Below are 8707 nucleotides of genomic sequence, written 5' to 3'. Positions count from 1 at the left end.
TAGATCTAGGATTAGGAAACATGTACATGATAATTTTTATATATATCTTTGCACAGATCCGTGGCAAGACTTCGGGGTTTCCGCAACGCAAAAAATGATTTTTGCGGCTCGAAAGTCTCAACATGCTATCCATCTTGAACCTTTTTAATATCTCTCTTGCATAACCTGCTTGTGAGATGATGATTCCATCTTTCCTTTAGTTCACTTTGATGCACAGATAGTATGTTATGAGCCAATCAGTCATCTCAAACTCTTTAGTCATTGCTTCTTTGAATTCTCCAAAGATACTTAGATTGCTTCATGTGAAGATCAAATCATCGACATATAGGCATACAATCAAAACATCTTTATCCTTACTCTAAATGTATAGTGCATGTTCATAAGGACATTTGATGAAGTCTTTCTCTTGCAAGTACTTATCTATCTGGATATTTCATGTCCTTGGTGTTTGTATTAACCCGTAGAGAGCCTTCTTTAATTTTAAAACTTTGTCTTCTTGTCAGTTGACTTCATAACCTGATGGCTATCGAATATAGACTTCTTCTTCGAGAATATCATTTAAAAAAATAGATTTTAAATCCATTTAATGTATTCTTCACGTATTTTGGATTGCTAAAAAAATGATTAGTCTGACAGTTTCTAATCAAGCAATGAGAGCGAATATCTCATCATAGTCAATATCAGATCTTTGATTGCAACCTTTTGCCACTGATCCTGTCCGAAAGCGTGAAGTTGGAAAGTTAGGAGGTGGCGGTTTCGCTGACTGGACGTGGGCTTCACTTCGTTCTGTAGAACAAATAATGTCAGTGCTGGGCCAGGGAAGGGGTCCCCGACATTGGCCCTCCGACGTTCAAGTCAGTCACATGAATGTCGAGAAAAGAGGAGTTACAGTAGCAACAGTAGAACTCAAGAATAATCTTTTATGCATGTCTTGACACACATCTACTTATATTTCATGAGAATAATCTATGTTTATTGCACTCTATTTCATTATAATGTAATACTTCCATTATATTCTGTTTGGATATCTGCTCTTTGTATATTTTGATTGACAGAACGCATATTAGAGCAAAAATGGAGCAAAAATGCATACGAGAACAACTTTGGAAGAAATCAAGCCAAGGCTATGTGACCCACACGACCGTGCTCCCCCACCATAGGCAAATCAAGCCACAGCCGTGTGAGCTACACGGCCGTGTCAATATCCTATGGCCAGGCAGCACACGACCGTGCCAAATGGCACGACCGTGCCAACTTTCCACAGGCGAAGAAGGCCACGACCGTGTGAATCCAAACGGTTGTGTGACTTTGGCAGAGAAGAAGAATGTCACGGCCGTGTGACTCAACCCAAGAGGAATTCCAGTGAGGCCATGTGGATCTCACACGGCCATGCCACAGGGCTGTGGCACGCCAAAATAGAGCTGTGCTGAATTCTGGGCAGATTGCAGACCGATCGTAAAACAGCCATAACTTTGCGTTCAGTTGGAGTTTTTGGCTGCTCTTTATACTGAAACGTAGCTAACTTCAAGATCTACAACTTTGCTTCAGATCCAATAGAGAGATAGCACTGTCTACCCGTGATAAATAGTACGGTCGTGCCACCCAACCGTGGGTTTATTTGGAACTCCGTCCAAACTGCAAACCAAACTTTGAACTACTATAACTTTTAGCTCGATTTGAGCCAGGGCTCGATCCAAATATCAAATTGTGGATAATTTCAAGAGATACAACTTTGGTTCAGGGTGAAGCACAAGAAAACCGGGTTTAATGGGTGAAAAATCAGATTTACCGGCCCCCTATAATCATGATTTTTCTGGGCAGTTTGGAGGAGGTATAAAAAGGTCAAGAACCTCATTCTTTGACTCATCTTAGGTTTAGTACTTCATCCCTCTCCTTGGGAAAGAGTTCTCCCCTTAGGGGAAAATCGTAGAGCTTCATTCACCTCCATTCCTTGACAATCCGTCCAGAGCAAGGAGGCATCCCCAAGATATCAGAAACATCAGCAAACATTTCTTCTTCCCATTATTCTCACATCTAGGGTTGTAAGTATGCTTTACTGTTTTGAGCCTGTTCTTCCTTTGTAATAGAGTAGATCTCCTTTCTAGGATTAGGGAGTATTTGTGATGTGATGGAGATGTAAAACTATGTGGATTTGCCATGTTTCTATTCAATGACTTGTTAATGCCTTGTTAATGTTTGATGAAATGTGTGTAAAGCTTATTTATATATCTTTTGCATGTTTTATTAAATAGTTGTGTAGAATTGTTAATCCCGTATGGGGACACCCTAGATCGTATGACCGAGGTGCGCTAGTGGCAGACTACCCAACTAACGGACGTTTAGAGTATCAGCTTGAAAGGAGAAACAAATCTCCATAAGGAAGTAGGGGATCGAGCATAATCACTATTTTTTATATTTCTATATTATTGTGTGTTAGTGTGTTTCTGTGTTGTATGACCGAGAGACGTTAGTGACAGGCTGCCCCACTAACGAAGTTCATAGAAATCATTTCCATTTAGTAGCATAGGATATGAAGTAGGAGATCATGTCGGCTTATCCACTGCAGGGGAGAGTCAGTAATGCATCTAACTTCCTACAAGAGCATGAACATAGAGGATAGGAACTAAGCAATCTATGTAACATCACCTAGCATCACAAGGAAACCAAAATCCTAGAATCGCACCTCAAACCATCTCTCACATTCTTTTAGCTCAACCCCTTTCAAGATCCATCATCTCTTCTCTCTTCTCTTTCTCTTACTCTCTTTTCCAACCAATCTTACGTTTATCTACACAATTCACCGTGCTAAATTAACTAGTGCTTAATCAACAATCCCTATGGATTCGATATCTTTTTATTACTAATGATGAAACTATGCGCTTGCGGTTACGTAACAAGTTTTTGACGTCGTTGCCAGGGACTATTTTCGATTAACATTAGTTGATTAGCATATGAGTTACTCTAAACATTTATCTTTTTCCCTTTTCCTTTTCTTTCTTATTTTCATTATGCATTTTCTTTCTTGCAATTTAAATTCTGCATTTTCTTTCTTGTTTTTCATATAGCATTTTATTTCTCATCTTTAATTCTTTATTTTTTTTCTCATAAATTTTTCTTAGATATCCATGAGCACTAACATGTCAAGCAGGCCTTTAAGAGAAATTTATGCACATATTTTTGTAAGATTTTTATCTCCGATTGTGCAACCTCATATCGAAGCAGAAAGTTTCCAACTAGACCCAGAGTTAATTGCTATGATACAAGGTCACAAATTTGGAGAAAAAGTATCAGAAAACTCTTATCTGCACCTTGAGACATTTCTAGAGCTTTGTGATATGGTGAATTGTTAAGGAGTGTCAGCAGATGCAGTTCGTTTGATAGCATTTCCTTTCAGTATCAAGGATAAAGCAAGGACTTGGTTATATTCCCTCCGTCCTCAAAGTATTATGTGTTGGAAACAATTGAAGCAGCAATTTCTGAATCACTTTTTCCCTCCAAGTAGAACAGTTTACATGAGGAATTGCATAACAAATTTTGCTCAGACTGATGGAGAGTCGTTATTTGAAGCATGAGACAAATTCAAGAGTCTACAAAGACAATGCCCTCATCATGGCTTGGAAAAATGGCTGACTCTGCATATATTCTACAGGGGGATTTCTTTTTCAGATAAATCTTTGTTAGATTCATCAGCTGAAGGTTCTTTTATGAATAAGAGTGTGGGCGAAGCATATATATTAATTGATCAAGTGACAATGAACCTCCAAGAATGGTCAGATAAAAGTTGGATGGATTCTTCCCCGATAGTTTCAGAAGTGCAAGCCATGAAGGCAAAAGAGTCTGTCAAACAAATTGTAGTTCAACCACCTAAGTGTTTTGAAAATCTCCAGTCACAAAATGTGAGGTCCAAACAGTTGGAGGCAAAGATTGATAGCATAGTTTCAAAATGGTTCAAACATGATCTCCCTCCTACACAGACAAGGTCTAGTGAACATCATAATGACATTGAGTGAGAGGTGAAAATAATCATGAAGAATTTTTGAAAAAGGACTTGTATAGAATTGAGGAGAAGAACAATAGAAGACATTAAGAACTCAGTTCCATTACTCCAGGAAGTTCCCAAAGGGCACAAGTATCTTTCCCTCAACGATTAATCATACAAACACTAGATAAGCAAGTTGGATCTCCGTAGCAAGCCAAAAGGGAATTTGGGAAAAATGAAGTTCAATCTTTTCTAAGACCTTCACTAAGGGTTCCTTTTCCACAAAGGCTAGTGGGGGCCAATGATGATAGGACCTTGAGTATGGCTAGAGGGGGGGGGGTGGGGTGAATAGCCTTTCTTCGATTCTTCATCTACGATTTGTTAGCGGAAGCACGAAAAGAAATGAAATTGAAAAACAATAAAAGAACACGGCTAACTCCTCGATTTACTTGGTCTCCATCTCCTTGAGGTGACTAATCCAAGGTACACACACACCCAATCAAGCTTCACTAAGATCTTCTCCTTTTCAATCCAAGAGTGATGGTGGAAAAATCTTTACAAGATGATCTCCTCCTTTTACAAGTTTTTGATGAGCTTAGGGAGGAGAGAATCAGAGTTGTAAGATTTGAAGACCACTTGGAAAGCTTAAACAGTAATTTGGATCAGTTGAGTTTTTCTTTCCAAGCTCTCAACTTTATATACAGTATGTTGGAATTCGCGACATCAGTCTACTGCTAAAACATGCAGTCGACTGGTATCACACAACGACTACTGTTTCAATCAAATCTGCGGAGATCCTGTGTGTCATCATCCCAACGACATTATACCAGTCGACTGCTGAAACATGCAGTCGACTGTATGTTTCATCAGTCGACTGGTGACTGTGGACTGAGCGAATAGAGACATTCTGTTCGCTCCCAGTCGACTGCATCAGTCGACTGGTGTCCGGAGTTGCTCTTGAAGTCTTCCTCCTCAGCCTTTGTCCCTCAGATGCACTCAAGACTGCAGATATTCTTCGTGTCATCCTTCACATTGCCTTGAGATTCACATCCCTTCACTCCGTTTGCTTCTTGTCCGTGGTCCATCGGATGCACCATCCTTCACCAATCTTCAAGAACTTGAGCCATGAAACTTTTCAAGCTTGTGCAATCTACCAAGTCCTGCACAACTTAAGTACATTTTAGAACCAATGTAAAGTCTAACTTAAATCCTTTGACACACACATCAAAAACAAAGATCGTCCTATTTAATCCTAGGTTGATTGTATCAACAATCTCCCCCTTTTTTGATGTGTGGCAATATGTTTAAGTTAGACATAAAACCAACTTTGAAAGTTACAATCATAATATAGGCATGAAACATAACTTTGATATTTGTTATCATGAAGCATAAAATCATGAAAAAAATATAAACTCATAACTTTGAAGATTGTAAGCATGATATAAATCATGAACCATAAGACATAAAGAGATCCACATACACTCCCCCTTAACATATACTATATTAAAAAACATTATAATCTAAAACTCCCCCTTAACATATACTCTATCAAAAGTATTTTTAACTTAAACTTGTTGTATCCTCCCCCTTTGACATACATCAAAAAATAAGAAGAAGCAACAATTTCATCGAACCACGACAAGAGTAAACCAAAGCATATGTGTACACGAATAGTTGCAAATAGAAACACATAATCATAGAGTAGCAATAATACTAGAAACATAACTAGCATGCATAAATAGAAAGATAAAAGGTCTCAAACAACATAGGAAAAAGAGTGATAATATCCAACATCATCAACATCAATAGTGCTCGAGGTGAGAAAAGATAGGCACAACAAAGCCAAAAGGTAGGGGTGTCAATTCGGGTGGGTCGGGTCGGGTTGGGTCGGGTTGAGTTTTTTTTTTTTTTTTTTAACCCAACCCGAACCCGACCCGAACCCGAGTTCAACCCAAAACACCTCAACCCGAACCCGAACCCGACCAACCCGATCAACCCGAACCCGACCCATATAACCCGAAAATCCGATTCAAAACGACTTTTTTGGGCTATTTTCCCTATAATTCTTCACTTTTATCTCAATATTCCATCATTATCATACAAACATGATATTAATATACATAAAAACATCTAAATTTTTAAAATAAAATTTGATTTAACTCTAAAAAAACCCACAAAACCCTATATTTAAGCCAACCCGGGTCAACCCGGGTCAACCCGAACCCAACCCGACCCAACCCGAAATTTTTTTACTCTCCAACCCTCCAACCCGAACCCGACCCGAACCCGAAAATGCCCAACCCGAACCCGATTTTTTTCGGGTCGACTCGGGTTGGGTCGTCGGGTCGGGTTCATTTTTGACACCCCTACCAAAAGGTCACCCGACACCATAGCAACACAACAAACTCCTATGCTGATGCATCATCATGGGAAGGTGGAGGAGGAGGGGGGCCCTGGTAGGCAAGATCCCAGCGCCGCATCATATCAAACATCTCTGTCTGCTGCTGGCGAACGCTCTGAAACTCCTCCCGAACAAACTCCTCCAAGTGGTAGACACGCTCACGCAGTGAGGCACGTTCTGGCTCTGCAGCAGGAACAGGAACCTCCTCCGCATCATCATCAGAATCAGAATCATCCTGGCCAGGGCGGCGACGCCACACCATAACACCGTCACGTGGCTCAATCTGGGCTAAAGACATCTGGCGAGGTCCTAACTGATCAAAGTCCTTAGACAACTGATGCAAGGCACCCCTAGTGACATCTATCCCTTTATGCACGAAAAATGATGTTAAGACATGGCAGAAAGGCATGTATAGCTTCCCCTGGACTGGTCTAGAAAAGTGGATGATAGACTCATAGACCTGAAGAGCAATATCGATATCAAGACGCTGCTCTAGGGCATACATTAGAACTAGATAAGGAAAACGGATTTTAGCTTGCCCTTTGGTCACAATGGGAAGGAGACATGCAATGACAACCTTATAGAGAACGTAACTGGTGGCTGACATGTGGGTGACATCAAAAATACATTTAAGTGGAGGCCTAGGAACATGGAAATAATGCTGATGAATCAGATCAACGGAGACATAAGAGAGTGTATCAGATAGAGGCTCCTCAACCTGAGGAAAATATGTAAAGGTACTAGTAGTCCGCCTACACCCTAAGAATGACCTCAAGATTTCAGGGGTGAAGCTAATGGATGTCTCGCCAACCATAGTGACATATACATGACCCTCAGTACTAGATGGACACAGATTATTGTAAAATTCCTTACATAGGTCTAAATTGACAATAGTTGTGCAATGAAATAACTTTTCTAAACCATAATGCACATTGATGTCAATGATTTCGGGGGCAATTCCAGTGAAATAGGGACGATTGAGATAGCGACAACTCATCATTTTGAAGTCGGTGTTCTCAAACCGAGTACGGCAAGCTGCGGAGGGAAATCGCCCTCCAGAAGGCGCCGGAGGGGGCTGCCGAGTGGGCTACCGAGAGGTACCCTCTCCACTCGGACGTTTTTGCCTAACTCTAAACCATGCATATACAATAACCGTGCCAATTATCAGTCAACATGAAAGGAAACAACATGTAAACAACACATAGAAGACTTTAGACAAGAATCAATCCCAAAATAACGGAACAAAAATGGAAGAAGGTATTACCGACGCTCCATTGTGCCGGGGAATCGTCGAAGGACAGAGAAATGGCAGGAACCGCAACCCAAACCTCGGAGGGGTGGCTAAACCGTGTTCCAGGCGACAAATGAGAGAAGGAGCGTGAGGGAGAACAGATCCGAAGGTTTGGAAGAGGATTTGGAGCCACTAAACGGTGGGAGATGTCGGGAAGAAGTAGGAGGCGAGAAATAGCGGGCGGCGGCGAAAAACTAGGGTTTCTGCCGTCGCCCCGATCGGGCGGCTTATATAAAATCGAGGGCATCAGTCAACTGCTAAAACATGCAGTCGACTGCACCAGTCGACTGCATGTTTTAGCAGTCGACTGCACCCCATAGAGAAAACATACAGAACCATTCTGTATGGTTGAACAGTGCTATCAGTCAACTGCATCAGTCGACTGGAGCAGTCGACTGATGCAGTAATAGGGGACTGGTACGCAGATGGAAAGATCAGGATCTGAGTTTTGAAAAATCACCAAATATTCTCTAGGCCTTTAAAAATGCCCAAAATTCGTGGAGTGAACTGTTATATGAATATTTACTTGGGAAAAATAGGTATCCAAGTGGATACAAGCCAATCTATAAAATAGATGCAAACTTGATAACCATCAAGATTACAAAGATGGAACCTTGAGCCAAAGTACTAGTTTGAGTTTTTCCTTAGAATGATTTACTTAGCCAAATCTGAGTATATCTCAAAGAGTCATTTATATGATAATTATGCAATGAATTTATAAATTAATGTCCTCATGACCATATTTGTTTAAAAAAAAAAAATTTCAATCATATTCTAGGAGCAAAGAGCACATTGATCGTGCACAAGCCTTCCCAATGATTGGTCCAATGAAGGATTGATATCTCTAGATGTCATTTTGGCTTACAATAATGCATCATAACTAACATGGTAAACCAAATGCATCTTCCTAATATCTCACATGATGTTTAAATACAAGCAAGTCATCCTAGGTCCTTGTGAGATACATTCAAGTATGTATTTAGCTTTTAAATTTATGGGATCATGAAAAGCTAAATCTATTTTCTACAAGGCACAA

The 8707-nt window shown here is 40.3% G+C and overlaps 1 non-coding gene across 1 annotated transcript; it reads right to left on the bottom strand.

Moving 5' to 3' along the window:
- Window positions 1-3510: 3510 nt before the first annotated feature.
- On the bottom strand, window positions 3511-3616 carry LOC122054380. The gene has a single exon (XR_006132700.1). It is a non-coding gene; the product is annotated as a small nucleolar RNA R71 (small nucleolar RNA).
- Between the last annotated feature and the right edge of the window lie 5091 nt (window positions 3617-8707).

Source organism: Zingiber officinale, chromosome 3A (genome assembly GCF_018446385.1).
Source record: "Zingiber officinale cultivar Zhangliang chromosome 3A, Zo_v1.1, whole genome shotgun sequence".
NCBI lineage: Eukaryota > Viridiplantae > Streptophyta > Magnoliopsida > Zingiberales > Zingiberaceae > Zingiber > Zingiber officinale.
The sequence above is the reverse complement of the archived record's forward strand: the minus strand, read 5'-3'. Positions and strand labels throughout refer to the sequence as shown.